Here is a 16,627-nt window from a genome sequence, read left to right as displayed (position 1 = left end):
AATTCGAGCCAGGTTCAGTGAGTCAGGATAATTTGATGTGCACACTTATTCTTAAGCAGCCCTTAAAGTCGATCATGGATCAAATTGATCCACCATGGCAAACAGCGAATATTTGTGTTGTTTAATGCATTTGAGACGTTGTGTTTTCCTCAGTGCATAACTGACACGTCACAAGTATATTTTTCATCTGTAAATGTTAGAAAGTCATGCAAATATATCCATTTTGCTGTCAGGAGTGGGCGAGGCTTAGCGAGCAAACTAGCGCTGCTGAGCGCATGCGCGTTACACAGACGGAGCAGAATAGAATAATAGCGGAAGAATTCTGAATACAATATACATTCTGCTCAAATATTTGTTGTTGGACATTAAATGTGACACATAGAATTTTAATCCTACATATAAGTGTATTTTTATGATAGCAGTAACTGTAAATCAAATGTAAGCTGGCTAATACAGCCATACTAGCTCAAATGACTTAAATGTGTGTTCCTCTTATTAGTTAAAATGTAGTCTGATTTCTATTATTTATTTTATTTTTTAATTCAGTGATTTTAACTTTTGATTTAGTGTTTTTAATGCTTTAAAGAGCCATTTTAGATTGCAATGTTTTAATGGTCTAATAACCATAAAAGGTGCAACTGTCATAAATTCAGAGAGAAAGGCTGCATGGCTAGAAACCGCTGATCAACTAAATGCGCAAGTAGCAACTACGTTAAAATATCATTAGCCTACATTTTGGGCACAATACATTAAATACAGTTGGTTGTAGCCTATTTTTTATGTATTTGATTATTTAAGGTGTATTTTCTGTATACTTTTATTTTTGGACTAATAATAAAGTCAACTAATTGTATGTGAGAGAGTCAGTGGTAATATCGATGTGTTCCTATTGGTCAGTGTTAGAGGAGCTCAGTTTAGCCTGACAGTTAGCCTGCTCCGGACCAGGTTAGTTTGCCAGCATAAGTTGCCACAGTGACTGTGCTTGAGCTATGGTAATTTTGCTTTCAGAAACCAAATCAAGTGAAAATAAGTCAGAATTACTGAAATAAGCCTGGCTTATTTGGTAAACTAGTTTTATGGAACAGGCCCCAGGCCCCTGGTCATGTCATGTGGTTGTTACTGTGATTTTTATGCTAGAATTTATCAACGTTTGTTGTAGGCAGATCAATCTTTGTCATGTACATCTTTTAGGTTTTGTAAAGATCAGCCCTACCAGGAACCCACGTTTGAACCCACGAGGACATTTGTCCATTGGATCTTAAGTCCAACGCCTTAACCACTCGGCCACCCTGGTCACTACATTAGATTTTTATTACTGTGATTTTTATGCTAGAATTTATCAACGTTTGTTGTAGGCAAGTCAATCTTTGTCATGTATTTCTTTTAGGTTTTTTAAAGGTTAGCCCTACCAGGAGCCGGGTTTAAACTCTCGAGGACATTTGTCCATTGGACCCTAAGTCCAACGACTTAACCATTCTGGTCATGTCATGTGGTTGTTAATGTGATTTTTATGCTTGAATTTATCTATCAGCATTTGTTATAGGCAAATCAATCTTTGTCACGTACATCTTTTAGGTTTTATAAAGATCAGCCCTACCAGGAGTGGGGTTTGAACTCATGAGGACATTTGTTCATTGGACCTTAAGTCCAACGCCTTAACCACTCGGCCACCCTGGTCACTACATTAGATTTTTATGCTAGAATTTATCAACGTTTGTTGTAGGCAAGTCAATCTTTGTCATGTATTTCTTTTAGGTTTTTTAAAGGTTAGCCCTACCAGGAGCCGGGTTTGAACTCTCGAGGACATTTGTCCATTGGACCCTAAGTCCAACGACTTAACCATCCTGGTCATGTCATGTGGTTGTTACTGTGATTTTTATGCTAGAATTTATCTATCAGCATTTGTTATAGGCAAGATTGGATTGGATTTTAATGTACAAACATTAGATTTTTATGCTAGAATTTATCAACGTTTGTTGTAGGCAAGTCAATCTTTGTCATGTATTTCTTTTAGGTTTTATAAAGATCAGCCCTACCAGGAGTGGGGTTTGAACCCACGAGGACATTTGTCCATTGGATCTTAAGTCCAACGCCTTAACCACTCGGCCACCCTGGTCACTACATTAGATTTTTATTACTGTGATTTTTATGCTAGAATTTATCAACGTTTGTTGTAGGCAAGTCAATCTTTGTCATGTATTTCTTTTAGGTTTTTTAAAGGTTAGCCCTACCAGGAGCCGGGTTTGAACTCTCGAGGACATTTGTCCATTGGACCCTAAGTCCAACGACTTAACCATCCTGGTCATGTCATGTGGTTGTTACTGTGATTTTTATGCTTGAATTTATCTATCAGCATTTGTTATAGGCAGATCAATCTTTGTCATGTATATCTTTTAGGTTTTGTAAAGATCAGCCCTACCAGGAGTGGGGTTTGAACCCACGAGGACATTTGTCCATTGGATCCTAAGTCCAACGCCTTAACCACTCGGACACCCTGGTCACTACATTAGAGCTTTATTGCTGTGATTTTTATGCTAGAATTTATCAACGTTTGTTGTAGGCAAGTCAATCTTTGTCATGTATTTCTTTTAGGTTTTTAAAGGTTAGCCCTACCAGGGCGGGTTTGAACTCTCGAGGACATTTGTCCATTGGACCTAAGTCCAACGACTTAACCACTCGGCCATCCTGGTCATGTCATGTGGTTGTTAATGTGATTTTTATGCTTGAATTTATCTATCAGCATTTGTTATAGGCAAATCAATCTTTGTCATGTACATCTTTTAGGTTTTATAAAGATCAGCCCTACCAGGAGTGGGGTTTGAACTCATGAGGACATTTGTCCATTGGACCTTAAGTCCAACGACTTAACCACTCGGCCACCCTGGTCACTACATTAGATTTTTATTACTGTGATTTTTATGCTAGAATTTATCTATCAGCATTTGTTGTAGGCAAGTCAATCTTTGTCATGTATTTCTTTTAGGTTTTTAAAGGTTAGCCCTACCAGGAGCCGGGTTTGAACTCTCGAGGACATTTGTCCATTGGACCTTAAGTCCAACGCCTTAACCACTGCCACCCTGGTCACTACATTAGATTTTTATTACTGTGATTTTTATGCTAGAATTTATCAACGTTTGTTGTAGGCAAGTCAATCTTTGTCATGTATTTCTTTTAGGTTTTTAAAGGTTAGCCCTACCAGGAGCCGGGTTTGAACTCGAGGACATTTGTCCATTGGATCTTAAGTCCAACGACTTAACCATCCTGGTCATGTCATGTGGTTGTTACTGTGATTTTTATGCTTGAATTTATCTATCAGCATTTGTTATAGGCAAATCAATCTTTGTCACGTACAAAGATTGGATTTTAATGTACAAACATTAGATTTTTATTACTGTGATTTTTATGCTAGAATTTATCAACGTTTGTTGTAGGCAAGTCAATCTTTGTCATGTATTTCTTTTAGGTTTTTTAAAGGTTAGCCCTACCAGGAGCCGGGTTTGAACTCTCGATGACATTTGTCCATTGGACCCTAAGTCCAACGACTTAACCATCCTGGTCATGTCATGTGGTTGTTACTGTGATTTTTATGCTTGAATTTATCTATCAGCATTTGTTATAGGCAAATCAATCTTTGTCACGTACAAAGATTGGATTTTAATGTACAAACATTAGATTTTTATTACTGTGATTTTTATGCTAGAATTTATCAACGTTTGTTGTAGGCAAGTCAATCTTTGTCATGTATTTCTTTTAGGTTTTATAAAGATCAGCCCTACCAGGAGTGGGGTTTGAACTCTCGAGGACATTTGTCCATTGGATCTTAAGTCCAACGCCTTAACCACTCAGCCACCCTGGTCACTACATTAGATTTTTATTACTGTGATTTTTATGCTAGAATTTATCAACGTTTGTTGTAGGCAAGTCAATCTTTGTCATGTATTTCTTTTAGGTTTTTTAAAGGTTAGCCCTACCAGGAGCCGGGTTTGAACTCTCGAGGACATTTGTCCATTGGACCCTAAGTCCAACGACTTAACCATCCTGGTCATGTCATGTGGTTGTTACTGTGATTTTTATGCTTGAATTTATCTATCAGCATTTGTTATAGGCAAATCAATCTTTGTCACGTACAAAGATTGGATTTTAATGTACAAACATTAGATTTTTATTACTGTGATTTTTATGCTAGAATTTATCAACGTTTGTTGTAGGCAAGTCAATCTTTGTCATGTATTTCTTTTAGGTTTTATAAAGATCAGCCCTACCAGGAGTGGGGTTTGAACCCACGAGGACATTTGTCCATTGGATCTTAAGTCCAACGCCTTAACCACTCGGCCATCCTGGTCATGACTGTGATTTTTATGCTTGAATTTATCTATCAGCATTTGTTATAGGCAAATCAATCTTTGTCACGTACAAAGATTGGATTTTAATGTACAAACATTAGATTTTTATGCTAGAATTTATCAACGTTTGTTGTAGGCAAGTCAATCTTTGTCATGTATTTCTTTTAGGTTTTTAAAGGTTAGCCCTACCAGGAGCCGGGTTTGAACTCTCGAGACATTTGTCCATTGGACCCTAAGTCCAACGACTTAACCATCCTGGTCATGTCATGTGGTTGTTACTGTGATTTTTATGCTAGAATTTATCTATCAGCATTTGTTGTAGGCAAGTCAATCTTTGTCATGTATTTCTTTTAGGTTTTTAAAGGTTAGCCCTACCAGGAGTGGGGTTTGAACTCGAGGACATTTGTCCATTGGACCCTAAGTCCAACGACTTAACCATCCTGGTCATGTCATGTGGTTGTTACTGTGATTTTTATGCTAGAATTTATCAACGTTTGTTGTAGGCAAGTCAATCTTTGTCATGTATTTCTTTTAGGTTTTTAAAGGTTAGCCCTACCAGGAGTGGGGTTTGAACTCATGAGGACATTTGTCCATTGGACCCTAAGTCCAACGACTTAACCATTCTGGTCATGTCATGTGGTTGTTAATGTGATTTTTATGCTTGAATTTATCTATCAGCATTTGTTGTAGGCAAGTCAATCTTTGTCATGTATTTCTTTTAGGTTTTATAAAGATCAGCCCTACCAGGAGTGGGGTTTGAACCCACGAGGACATTTGTCCATTGGATCTTAAGTCCAACGCCTTAACCACTCGGCCACCCTGGTCACTACATTAGATTTTTATTACTGTGATTTTTATGCTAGAATTTATCAACGTTTGTTGTAGGCAAGTCAATCTTTGTCATGTATTTCTTTTAGGTTTTTAAAGGTTAGCCCTACCAGGAGCCGGGTTTGAACTCTCGAGGACATTTGTCCATTGGACCTAAGTCCAACGACTTAACCATCCTGGTCATGTCATGTGGTTCTTACTGTGATTTTTATGCTAGAATTTATCAACGTTTGTTGTAGGCAAGTCAATCTTTGTCATGTATTTCTTTTAGGTTTTTAAAGGTTAGCCCTACCAGGAGCCGGGTTTGAACTCGAGGACATTTGTCCATTGGACCCTAAGTCCAACGACTTAACCATCCTGGTCATGTCATGTGGTTGTTACTGTGATTTTTATGCTTGAATTTATCTATCAGCATTTGTTATAGGCAAATCAATCTTTGTCACGTAGAAAGATTGGATTTTAATGTACAAACATTAGATTTTTATTACTGTGATTTTTATGCTAGAATTTATCAACGTTTGTTGTAGGCAAGTCAATCTTTGTCATGTATTTCTTTTAGGTTTTATAAAGATCAGCCGTACCAGGAGTGGGGTTTGAACTCTCGAGGACATTTGTCCATTGGACCCTAAGTCCAACGACTTAACCATCCTGGTCATGTCATGTGGTTGTTACTGTGATTTTTATGCTAGAATTTATCAACGTTAGTTGTAGGCAAGTCAATCTTTGTCATGTATTTCTTTTAGGTTTTTTAAAGGTTAGCCCTACCAGGAGTGGGGTTTGATCCCATGAGAACATTTGTCCATTGGACCCTAAGTCCAACGACTTAACCATCCTGGTCATGTCATGTGGTTGTTACTGTGATTTTTATGCTAGAATTTATCAACGTTTGTTGTAGGCAAGTCAATCTTTGTCATGTATTTCTTTTAGGTTTTTTAAAGGTTAGCCCTACCAGGAGTGGGGTTTGAACCCATGAGAACATTTGTCCATTGGACCCTAAGTCCAACGACTTAACCATCCTGGTCATGTCATGTGGTTGTTACTGTGATTTTTATGCTAGAATTTATCAACGTTTGTTGTAGGCAAGTCAATCTTTGTCATGTATTTCTTTTAGGTTTTTTAAAGGTTAGCCCTACCAGGAGTGGGGTTTGAACCCACGAGGACATTTGTCCATTGGATCTTAAGTCCAACGCCTTAACCACTCGGCCACCCTGGTCACTACATTAGAGTTTTATTGCTGTGATTTTTATGCTAGAATTTATCAACGTTTGTTGTAGGCAAGTCAATCTTTGTCATGTATTTCTTTTAGGTTTTTTAAAGGTTAGCCCTACCAGGAGCCGGGTTTGAACTCTCGATGACATTTGTCCATTGGACCCTAAGTCCAACGACTTAACCATCCTGGTCATGTCATGTGGTTGTTACTGTGATTTTTATGCTTGAATTTATCTATCAGCATTTGTTATAGGCAAATCAATCTTTGTCACGTACAAAGATTGGATTTTAATGTACAAACATTAGATTTTTATTACTGTGATTTTTATGCTAGAATTTATCAATGTTTGTTGTAGGCAAGTCAATCTTTGTCATGTATTTCTTTCAGGTTTTATAAAGATCAGCCCTACCAGGAGTGGGGTTTGAACCCACGAGGACATTTGTCCATTGGATCTTAAGTCCAACGCCTTAACCACTCGGCCATCCTGGTCACTACATTAGATTTTTATTACTGTGATTTTTATGCTAGAATTTATCAACGTTTGTTGTAGGCAAGTCAATCTTTGTCATGTATTTCTTTTAGGTTTTTTAAAGGTTAGCCCTACCAGGAGCCGGGTTTGAACTCTCGAGGACATTTGTCCATTGGACCCTAAGTCCAACGACTTAACCATCCTGGTCATGTCATGTGGTTCTTACTGTGATTTTTATGCTAGAATTTATCAACGTTTGTTGTAGGCAAGTCAATCTTTGTCATGTATTTCTTTTAGGTTTTTAAAGGTTAGCCCTACCAGGAGCGGGTTTGAACTCTCGAGGACATTTGTCCATTGGACCCTAAGTCCAACGACTTAACCATCCTGGTCATGTCATGTGGTTGTTACTGTGATTTTTATGCTTGAATTTATCTATCAGCATTTGTTATAGGCAAATCAATCTTTGTCACGTACAAAGATTGGATTTTAATGTACAAACATTAGATTTTTATTACTGTGATTTTTATGCTAGAATTTATCAACGTTTGTTGTAGGCAAGTCAATCTTTGTCATGTATTTGTCATGTATTTCTTTTAGGTTTTATAAAGATCAGACCTACCAGGAGTGGGGTTTGAACCCACGAGGATATTTGTCCATTGGATTTTAAGTCCTACGCCTTAACCACTCGGCCATCCTGGTCATGACTGTGATTTTTATGCTTGAATTTATCTATCAGCATTTGTTATAGGCAAATCAATCTTTGTAACGTACTAAGATTGGATTTTAATGTACAAACATGAGATTTTTATGCTAGAATTTATCAACGTTTGTTGTAGGCAAGTCAATCTTTGTCATGTATTTCTTTTAGGTTTTTTAAAGGTTAGCCCTACCAGGAGTGGGGTTTGAACCCACGAGGACATTTGTCCATTGGATCTTAAGTCCAACGCCTTAACCACTCGGCCACCCTGGTCACTACATTAGATTTTTATTACTGTGATTTTTATGCTAGAATTTATCAAAGTTTGTTGTAGGCAAGTCAATCTTTGTCATGTATTTCTTTTAGGTTTTTTAAAGGTTAGCCCTACCAGGAGCCGGGTTTGAACTCTCGAGGACATTTGTCCATTGGACCCTAAGTCCAACGACTTAACCATCCTGGTCATGTCATGTGGTTGTTACTGTGATTTTTATGCTTGAATTTATCTATCAGCATTTGTTATAGGCAAATCAATCTTTGTCACGTACAAAGATTGGATTTTAATGTACAAACATTAGATTTTTATTACTGTGATTTTTATGCTAGAATTTATCAATGTTTGTTGTAGGCAAGTCAATCTTTGTCATGTATTTCTTTCAGGTTTTATAAAGATCAGCCCTACCAGGAGTGGGGTTTGAACCCACGAGGACATTTGTCCATTGGATCTTAAGTCCAACGCCTTAACCACTCGGCCACCCTGGTCACTACATTAGATTTTTATTACTGTGATTTTTATGCTAGAATTTATCAACGTTTGTTGTAGGCAAGTCAATCTTTGTCATGTATTTCTTTTAGGTTTTTTAAAGGTTAGCCCTACCAGGAGCCGGGTTTGAACTCTCGAGGACATTTGTCCATTGGACCCTAAGTCCAACGACTTAACCATCCTGGTCATGTCATGTGGTTCTTACTGTGATTTTTATGCTAGAATTTATCAACGTTTGTTGTAGGCAAGTCAATCTTTGTCATGTATTTCTTTTAGGTTTTTTAAAGGTTAGCCCTACCAGGAGCCGGGTTTGAACTCTCGAGGACATTTGTCCATTGGACGTTAAGTCCAACGACTTAACCATCCTGGTCATGTCATGTGGTTGTTACTGTGATTTTTATGCTTGAATTTATCTATCAGCATTTGTTATAGGCAAATCAATCTTTGTCACGTACAAAGATTGGATTTTAATGTACAAACATTAGATTTTTATTACTGTGATTTTTATGCTAGAATTTATCAACGTTTGTTGTAGGCAAGTCAATCTTTGTCATGTATTTGTCATGTATTTCTTTTAGGTTTTATAAAGATCAGACCTACCAGGAGTGGGGTTTGAACCCACGAGGATATTTGTCCATTGGATTTTAAGTCCTACGCCTCAACCACTCGGCCATCCTGGTCATGACTGTGATTTTTATGCTTGAATTTATCTATCAGCATTTGTTATAGGCAAATCAATCTTTGTCACGTACATCTTTTAGGTTTTATAAAGATCAGCCCTACCAGGAGTGGGGTTTGAACTCTCGAGGACATTTGTCCATTGGACCCTAAGTCCAACGACTTAACCATCCTGGTCATGTCATGTGGTTATTACTGTGATTTTTATGCTTGAATTTATCTATCAGCATTTGTTATAGGCAAATCAATCTTTGTCACGTACAAAGATTGGATTTTAATGTACAAACATTAGATTTTTATTACTGTGATTTTTATGCTAGAATTTATCAACGTTTGTTGTAGGCAAGTCAATCTTTGTCATGTATTTCTTTTAGGTTTTATAAAGATCAGCCCTACCAGGAGTGGGGTTTGAACCCACGAGGACATTTGTCCATTGGATCTTAAGTCCAACGCCTTAACCACTGGCCACCCTGGTCACTACATTAGATTTTTATTACTGTGATTTTTATGCTAGAATTTATCAACGTTTGTTGTAGGCAAGTCAATCTTTGTCATGTATTTCTTTTAGGTTTTTTAAAGGTTAGCCCTACCAGGAGCCGGGTTTGAACTCTCGAGGACATTTGTCCATTGGACCCTAAGTCCAACGACTTAACCATCCTGGTCATGTCATGTGGTTGTTACTGTGATTTTTATGCTTGAATTTATCTATCAGCATTTGTTATAGGCAAATCAATCTTTGTCACGTACATCTTTTAGGTTTTATAAAGATCAGCCCTACCAGGAGTGGGGTTTGAACTCATGAGGACATTTGTCCATTGGACCTTAAGTCCAACGCCTTAACCACTCGGCCACCCTGGTCACTACATTAGATTTTTATGCTAGAATTTATCAACGTTTGTTGTAGGCAAGTCAATCTTTGTCATGTATTTCTTTTAGGTTTTTTAAAGGTTAGCCCTACCAGGAGCCGGGTTTGAACTCTCGAGGACATTTGTCCATTGGACCCTAAGTCCAACGACTTAACCATCCTGGTCATGTCATGTGGTTGTTACTGTGATTTTTATGCTTGAATTTATCTATCAGCATTTGTTATAGGCAAATCAATCTTTGTCACGTACAAAGATTGGATTTTAATGTACAAACATTAGATTTTTATTACTGTGATTTTTATGCTAGAATTTATCAACGTTTGTTGTAGGCAAGTCAATCTTTGTCATGTATTTCTTTTAGGTTTTTAAAGGTTAGCCCTACCAGGAGTGGGGTTTGAACTCGAGGACATTTGTCCATTGGATCTTAAGTCCAACGACTTAACCATCCTGGTCATGTCATGTGGTTGTTACTGTGATTTTTATGCTAGAATTTATCAACGTTTGTTGTAGGCAAGTCAATCTTTGTCATGTATTTCTTTTAGGTTTTTAAAGGTTAGCCCTACCAGGAGTGGGGTTTGAACCTCGAGGACATTTGTCCATTGGACCCTAAGTCCAACGACTTAACCATCCTGGTCATGTCATGTGGTTATTACTGTGATTTTTATGCTTGAATTTATCTATCAGCATTTGTTATAGGCAAATCAATCTTTGTCACGTAAAGATTGGATTTTAATGTACAAACATTAGATTTTTATGCTTGAATTTATCTATCAGCATTTGTTGTAGGCAAGTCAATCTTTGTCATGTATTTCTTTTAGGTTTTTAAAGGTTAGCCCTACCAGGAGTGGGGTTTGAACTCTCGAGGACATTTGTCCATTGGATCTTAAGTCCAACGCCTTAACCACTCGGCCATCCTGGTCATGTCATGTGGTTATTACTGTGATTTTTATGCTTGAATTTATCTATCAGCATTTGTTGTAGGCAAGTCAATCTTTGTCATGTATTTCTTTTAGGTTTTTAAAGGTTAGCCCTACCAGGAGTGGGGTTTGAACCTCGAGGACATTTGTCCATTGGATCTTAAGTCCAACGCCTTAACCACTCGGCCACCCTGGTCACTACATTAGATTTTTATTACTGTGATTTTTATGCTAGAATTTATCAACGTTTGTTGTAGGCAAGTCAATCTTTGTCATGTATTTCTTTTAGGTTTTTTAAAGGTTAGCCCTACCAGGAGCCGGGTTTGAACTCTCGATGACATTTGTCCATTGGACCCTAAGTCCAACGACTTAACCATCCTGGTCATGTCATGTGGTTGTTACTGTGATTTTTATGCTTGAATTTATCTATCAGCATTTGTTATAGGCAAATCAATCTTTGTCACGTACAAAGATTGGATTTTAATGTACAAACATTAGATTTTTATTACTGTGATTTTTATGCTAGAATTTATCAATGTTTGTTGTAGGCAAGTCAATCTTTGTCATGTATTTCTTTCAGGTTTTATAAAGATCAGCCCTACCAGGAGTGGGGTTTGAACCCACGAGGACATTTGTCCATTGGATCTTAAGTCCAACGCCTTAACCACTGGCCATCCTGGTCACTACATTAGATTTTTATTACTGTGATTTTTATGCTAGAATTTATCAACGTTTGTTGTAGGCAAGTCAATCTTTGTCATGTATTTCTTTTAGGTTTTTTAAAGGTTAGCCCTACCAGGAGCCGGGTTTGAACTCTCGAGGACATTTGTCCATTGGACCCTAAGTCCAACGACTTAACCATCCTGGTCATGTCATGTGGTTCTTACTGTGATTTTTATGCTAGAATTTATCAACGTTTGTTGTAGGCAAGTCAATCTTTGTCATGTATTTCTTTTAGGTTTTTTAAAGGTTAGCCCTACCAGGAGCCGGGTTTGAACTCTCGAGGACATTTGTCCATTGGACCCTAAGTCCAACGACTTAACCATCCTGGTCATGTCATGTGGTTGTTACTGTGATTTTTATGCTTGAATTTATCTATCAGCATTTGTTATAGGCAAATCAATCTTTGTCACGCATAAAGATTGGATTTTAATGTACAAACATTAGATTTTTATTACTGTGATTTTTATGCTAGAATTTATCAACGTTTGTTGTAGGCAAGTCAATCTTTGTCATGTATTTGTTTTAGGTTTTATAAAGATCAGACCTACCAGGAGTGGGGTTTGAACCCACGAGGATATTTGTCCATTGGATTTTAAGTCCTACGCCTTAACCACTCGGCCATCCTGGTCATGACTGTGATTTTTATGCTTGAATTTATCTATCAGCATTTGTTATAGGCAAATCAATCTTTGTAACGTACTAAGATTGGATTTTAATGTACAAACATGAGATTTTTATGCTAGAATTTATCAACGTTTGTTGTAGGCAAGTCAATCTTTGTCATGTATTTCTTTTAGTTTTTTTAAAGGTTAGCCGTACCAGGAGTGGGGTTTGAACCCACGAGGACATTTGTCCATTGGATCTTAAGTCCAACGCCTTAACCACTCGGCCACCCTGGTCACTACATTAGATTTTTATTACTGTGATTTTTATGCTAGAATTTATCAAAGTTTGTTGTAGGCAAGTCAATCTTTGTCATGTATTTCTTTTAGGTTTTTTAAAGGTTAGCCCTACCAGGAGCCGGGTTTGAACTCTCGAGGACATTTGTCCATTGGACCCTAAGTCCAACGACTTAACCATCCTGGTCATGTCATGTGGTTGTTACTGTGATTTTTATGCTTGAATTTATCTATCAGCATTTGTTATAGGCAAATCAATCTTTGTCACGTAAAGATTGGATTTTAATGTACAATCATTAGATTTTTATTACTGTGATTTTTATGCTAGAATTTATCAATGTTTGTTGTAGGCAAGTCAATCTTTGTCATGTATTTCTTTCAGGTTTTATAAAGATCAGCCCTACCAGGAGTGGGGTTTGAACCCACGAGGACATTTGTCCATTGGATCTTAAGTCCAACGCCTTAACCACTCGGCCACCCTGGTCACTACATTAGATTTTTATTACTGTGATTTTTATGCTAGAATTTATCAACGTTTGTTGTAGGCAAGTCAATCTTTGTCATGTATTTCTTTTAGGTTTTTTAAAGGTTAGCCCTACCAGGAGCCGGGTTTGAACTCTCGAGGACATTTGTCCATTGGACCCTAAGTCCAACGACTTAACCATCCTGGTCACGTCATGTGGTTCTTACTGTGATTTTTATGCTAGAATTTATCAACGTTTGTTGTAGGCAAGTCAATCTTTGTCATGTATTTCTTTTAGGTTTTTTAAAGGTTAGCCCTACCAGGAGCCGGGTTTGAACTCTCGAGGACATTTGTCCATTGGACGTTAAGTCCAACGACTTAACCATCCTGGTCATGTCATGTGGTTGTTACTGTGATTTTTATGCTTGAATTTATCTATCAGCATTTGTTATAGGCAAATCAATCTTTGTCACGTACAAAGATTGGATTTTAATGTACAAACATTAGATTTTTATTACTGTGATTTTTATGCTAGAATTTATCAACGTTTGTTGTAGGCAAGTCAATCTTTGTCATGTATTTGTCATGTATTTCTTTTAGGTTTTTAAAGATCAGCCCTACCAGGAGTGGGGTTTGAACCCACGAGGACATTTGTCCATTGGATCTTAAGTCCAACGCCTTAACCATCCTGGTCATGCCATTTGGTTATTACTGTGATTTTTATGCTTGAATTTATCTATCAGCATTTGTTATAGGCAAATCAATCTTTGTCACGTACATCTTTTAGGTTTTATAAAGATCAGCCCTACCAGGAGTGGGGTTTGAACTCGAGGACATTTGTCCATTGGACCCTAAGTCCAACGACTTAACCATCCTGGTCATGTCATGTGGTTATTACTGTGATTTTTATGCTTGAATTTATCTATCAGCATTTGTTATAGGCAAATCAATCTTTGTCACGTACAAAGATTGGATTTTAATGTACAAACATTAGATTTTTATCACTGTGACTTTTATGCTAGAATTTATCAACGTTTGTTGTAGGCAAGTCAATCTTTGTCATGTATTTCTTTTAGGTTTTATAAAGATCAGCCCTACCAGGAGTGGGGTTTGAACCCACGAGGACATTTGTCCATTGGATCTTAAGTCCAACGCCTTAACCACTCGGCCACCCTGGTCACTACACTAGATTTTTATTACTGTGATTTTTATGCTAGAATTTATCAACGTTTGTTGTAGGCAAGTCAATCTTTGTCATGTATTTCTTTTAGGTTTTTTAAAGGTTAGCCCTACCAGGAGCCGGGTTTGAACTCTCGAGGACATTTGTCCATTGGACCCTAAGTCCAACGACTTAACCATCCTGGTCATGTCATGTGGTTGTTACTGTGATTTTTATGCTTGAATTTATCTATCAGCATTTGTTATAGGCAAATCAATCTTTGTCACGTACATCTTTTAGGTTTTATAAAGATCAGCCCTACCAGGAGTGGGGTTTGAACTCATGAGGACATTTGTCCATTGGACCTTAAGTCCAACGCCTTAACCACTCGGCCACCCTGGTCACTACATTAGATTTTTATGCTAGAATTTATCAACGTTTGTTGTAGGCAAGTCAATCTTTGTCATGTATTTCTTTTAGGTTTTTTTAAAGGTTAGCCCTACCAGGAGCCGGGTTTGAACTCTCGAGGACATTTGTCCATTGGACCTAAGTCCAACGACTTAACCATCCTGGTCATGTCATGTGGTTGTTACTGTGATTTTTATGCTTGAATTTATCTATCAGCATTTGTTATAGGCAAATCAATCTTTGTCACGTACAAAGATTGGATTTTAATGTACAAACATTAGATTTTTATTACTGTGATTTTTATGCTAGAATTTATCAACGTTTGTTGTAGGCAAGTCAATCTTTGTCATGTATTTCTTTTAGGTTTTTTAAAGGTTAGCCCTACCAGGAGCCGGGTTTGAACTCTCGAGGACATTTGTACATTGGACCCTAAGTCCAACGACTTAACCATCCTGGTCATGTCATGTGGTTGTTACTGTGATTTTTATGCTAGAATTTATCTATCAGCATTTGTTGTAGGCAAGTCAATCTTTGTCATGTATTTCTTTTAGGTTTTTTAAAGGTTAGCCCTACCAGGAGTGGGGTTTGAACCCATGAGAACATTTGTCCATTGGACCCTAAGTCCAACGACTTAACCATCCTGGTCATGTCATTTGGTTATTACTGTGATTTTTATGCTTGAATTTATCTATGAGCATTTGTTATAGGCAAATCAATCTTTGTCACGTACAAAGATTGGATTTTAATGTACAAACATTAGATTTTTATGCTAGAATTTATCAACATTTGTTGTAGGCAAGTCAATCTTTGTCATGTATTTCTTTTAGGTTTTTTAAAGGTTAGCCCTACCAGGAGCAGGGTTTGAACTCTCAAGGACATTTGTCCATTGGATCTTAAGTCCAACGCCTTAACCACTCGGCCATCCTGGTCATGTCATTTGGTTATTACTGTGATTTTTATGCTTGAATTTATCTATCAGCATTTGTTCAATCTTTGTCATGTACATCTTTTAGGTTTTGTAAAGATCAGCCCTACCAGGAGTGGGGTTTGAACCCACGAGGACATTTGTCCATTGGATCTTAAGTCCAACGCCTTAACCACTCGGCCACCCTGGTCACTACATTAGATTTTTATTACTGTGATTTTTATGCTAGAATTTATCAACGTTTGTTGTAGGCAAGTCAATCTTTGTCATGTATTTCTTTTAGGTTTTTTAAAGGTTAGCCCTACCAGGAGCCGGGTTTGAACTCTCGAGGACATTTGTCCATTGGACTCTAAGTCCAACGACTTAACCATCCTGGTCATGTCATGTGGTTATTACTGTGATTTTTATGCTTGAATTTATCTATCAGCATTTGTTATAGGCAAATCAATCTTTGTCACGTACAAAGATTGGATTTTAATGTACAAACATTAGATTTTTATTACTGTGATTTTTATGCTAGAATTTATCAACGTTTGTTGTAGGCAAGTCAATCTTTGTCACGTATAAAGATTGGATTTTAATGTACAAACATTAGATTTTTATTACTGTGATTTTTATGCTTGAATTTATCTATCAGCATTTGTTATAGGCAAATCAATCTTTGTCACGTACAAGATTGGATTTTAATGTACAAACATTAGATTTTTATGCTTGAATTTATCTATCAGCATTTGTTATAGGCAAGTCAATCTTTGTCATGTACATCTTTTAGGTTTTTAAAGATCAGCCCTACCAGGAGTGGGGTTTGAACCCACGAGGACATTTGTCCATTGGACCTTAAGTCCAACGACTTAACCACTCGGCCATCCTGGTCATGTCATTTGGTTATTACTGTGATTTTTATGCTTGAATTTATCTATCAGCATTTGTTCAATCTTTGTCATGTATTTCTTTTAGGTTTTGTAAAGATCAGCCCTACCAGGAGTGGGGTTTGAACCCACGAGGACATTTGTCCATTGGATCTTAAGTCCAACGCCTTAACCACTCGGCCACCCTGGTCACTACATTAGATTTTTATTACTGTGATTTTTATGCTAGAATTTATCAACGTTTGTTGTAGGCAAGTCAATCTTTGTCATGTATTTCTTTTAGGTTTTTAAAGGTTAGCCCTACCAGGAGGGGTTTGAACTCTCGAGGACATTTGTCCATTGGACCCTAAGTCCAACGACTTAACCATCCTGGTCATGTCATGTGGTTGTTACTGTGATTTTTATGCTAGAAT

At 37.3% G+C, this 16,627-nt stretch overlaps 18 non-coding genes across 18 annotated transcripts; all 18 read right to left on the bottom strand.

Annotated features, from left to right (window-relative positions):
• Positions 1-2,033: 2,033 nt before the first annotated feature.
• On the bottom strand, positions 2,034-2,116 carry trnal-uaa (transfer RNA leucine (anticodon UAA)). Its single transcript has one exon. It is a non-coding gene; the product is annotated as a tRNA-Leu (tRNA).
• A 300-nt stretch (positions 2,117-2,416) lies between these two features.
• trnal-uag (transfer RNA leucine (anticodon UAG)) lies at positions 2,417-2,499 on the bottom strand. The gene has a single exon. It is a non-coding gene; the product is annotated as a tRNA-Leu (tRNA).
• Positions 2,500-4,259: 1,760 nt separating this feature from the next.
• trnal-uaa (transfer RNA leucine (anticodon UAA)) lies at positions 4,260-4,342 on the bottom strand. The gene has a single exon. It is a non-coding gene; the product is annotated as a tRNA-Leu (tRNA).
• Positions 4,343-5,084: 742 nt separating this feature from the next.
• Positions 5,085-5,167, bottom strand: trnal-uaa (transfer RNA leucine (anticodon UAA)). Its single transcript has one exon. It is a non-coding gene; the product is annotated as a tRNA-Leu (tRNA).
• A 1,134-nt stretch (positions 5,168-6,301) lies between these two features.
• On the bottom strand, positions 6,302-6,384 carry trnal-uaa (transfer RNA leucine (anticodon UAA)). Its single transcript has one exon. It is a non-coding gene; the product is annotated as a tRNA-Leu (tRNA).
• A 403-nt stretch (positions 6,385-6,787) lies between these two features.
• trnal-uaa (transfer RNA leucine (anticodon UAA)) lies at positions 6,788-6,870 on the bottom strand. Its single transcript has one exon. It is a non-coding gene; the product is annotated as a tRNA-Leu (tRNA).
• Positions 6,871-7,466: 596 nt separating this feature from the next.
• Positions 7,467-7,549, bottom strand: trnal-uaa (transfer RNA leucine (anticodon UAA)). Its single transcript has one exon. It is a non-coding gene; the product is annotated as a tRNA-Leu (tRNA).
• Positions 7,550-7,737: 188 nt separating this feature from the next.
• trnal-uaa (transfer RNA leucine (anticodon UAA)) lies at positions 7,738-7,820 on the bottom strand. Its single transcript has one exon. It is a non-coding gene; the product is annotated as a tRNA-Leu (tRNA).
• A 403-nt stretch (positions 7,821-8,223) lies between these two features.
• On the bottom strand, positions 8,224-8,306 carry trnal-uaa (transfer RNA leucine (anticodon UAA)). Its single transcript has one exon. It is a non-coding gene; the product is annotated as a tRNA-Leu (tRNA).
• Positions 8,307-10,687: 2,381 nt separating this feature from the next.
• On the bottom strand, positions 10,688-10,770 carry trnal-uaa (transfer RNA leucine (anticodon UAA)). Its single transcript has one exon. It is a non-coding gene; the product is annotated as a tRNA-Leu (tRNA).
• Positions 10,771-11,367: 597 nt separating this feature from the next.
• trnal-uaa (transfer RNA leucine (anticodon UAA)) lies at positions 11,368-11,449 on the bottom strand. The gene has a single exon. It is a non-coding gene; the product is annotated as a tRNA-Leu (tRNA).
• Positions 11,450-12,036: 587 nt separating this feature from the next.
• On the bottom strand, positions 12,037-12,119 carry trnal-uaa (transfer RNA leucine (anticodon UAA)). Its single transcript has one exon. It is a non-coding gene; the product is annotated as a tRNA-Leu (tRNA).
• A 188-nt stretch (positions 12,120-12,307) lies between these two features.
• On the bottom strand, positions 12,308-12,390 carry trnal-uaa (transfer RNA leucine (anticodon UAA)). The gene has a single exon. It is a non-coding gene; the product is annotated as a tRNA-Leu (tRNA).
• A 401-nt stretch (positions 12,391-12,791) lies between these two features.
• trnal-uaa (transfer RNA leucine (anticodon UAA)) lies at positions 12,792-12,874 on the bottom strand. Its single transcript has one exon. It is a non-coding gene; the product is annotated as a tRNA-Leu (tRNA).
• A 1,074-nt stretch (positions 12,875-13,948) lies between these two features.
• On the bottom strand, positions 13,949-14,031 carry trnal-uaa (transfer RNA leucine (anticodon UAA)). The gene has a single exon. It is a non-coding gene; the product is annotated as a tRNA-Leu (tRNA).
• A 1,421-nt stretch (positions 14,032-15,452) lies between these two features.
• On the bottom strand, positions 15,453-15,535 carry trnal-uaa (transfer RNA leucine (anticodon UAA)). The gene has a single exon. It is a non-coding gene; the product is annotated as a tRNA-Leu (tRNA).
• A 600-nt stretch (positions 15,536-16,135) lies between these two features.
• Positions 16,136-16,218, bottom strand: trnal-uaa (transfer RNA leucine (anticodon UAA)). The gene has a single exon. It is a non-coding gene; the product is annotated as a tRNA-Leu (tRNA).
• A 103-nt stretch (positions 16,219-16,321) lies between these two features.
• Positions 16,322-16,404, bottom strand: trnal-uaa (transfer RNA leucine (anticodon UAA)). Its single transcript has one exon. It is a non-coding gene; the product is annotated as a tRNA-Leu (tRNA).
• Between the last annotated feature and the right edge of the window lie 223 nt (positions 16,405-16,627).

The sequence above is a fragment of the Onychostoma macrolepis genome, chromosome 20 (assembly GCF_012432095.1).
Source record: "Onychostoma macrolepis isolate SWU-2019 chromosome 20, ASM1243209v1, whole genome shotgun sequence".
NCBI classification, from domain to species: domain Eukaryota; kingdom Metazoa; phylum Chordata; class Actinopteri; order Cypriniformes; family Cyprinidae; genus Onychostoma; species Onychostoma macrolepis.
Note: the sequence above shows the minus strand (reverse complement) of the source record. Positions and strands in the feature narration are given on the sequence as shown.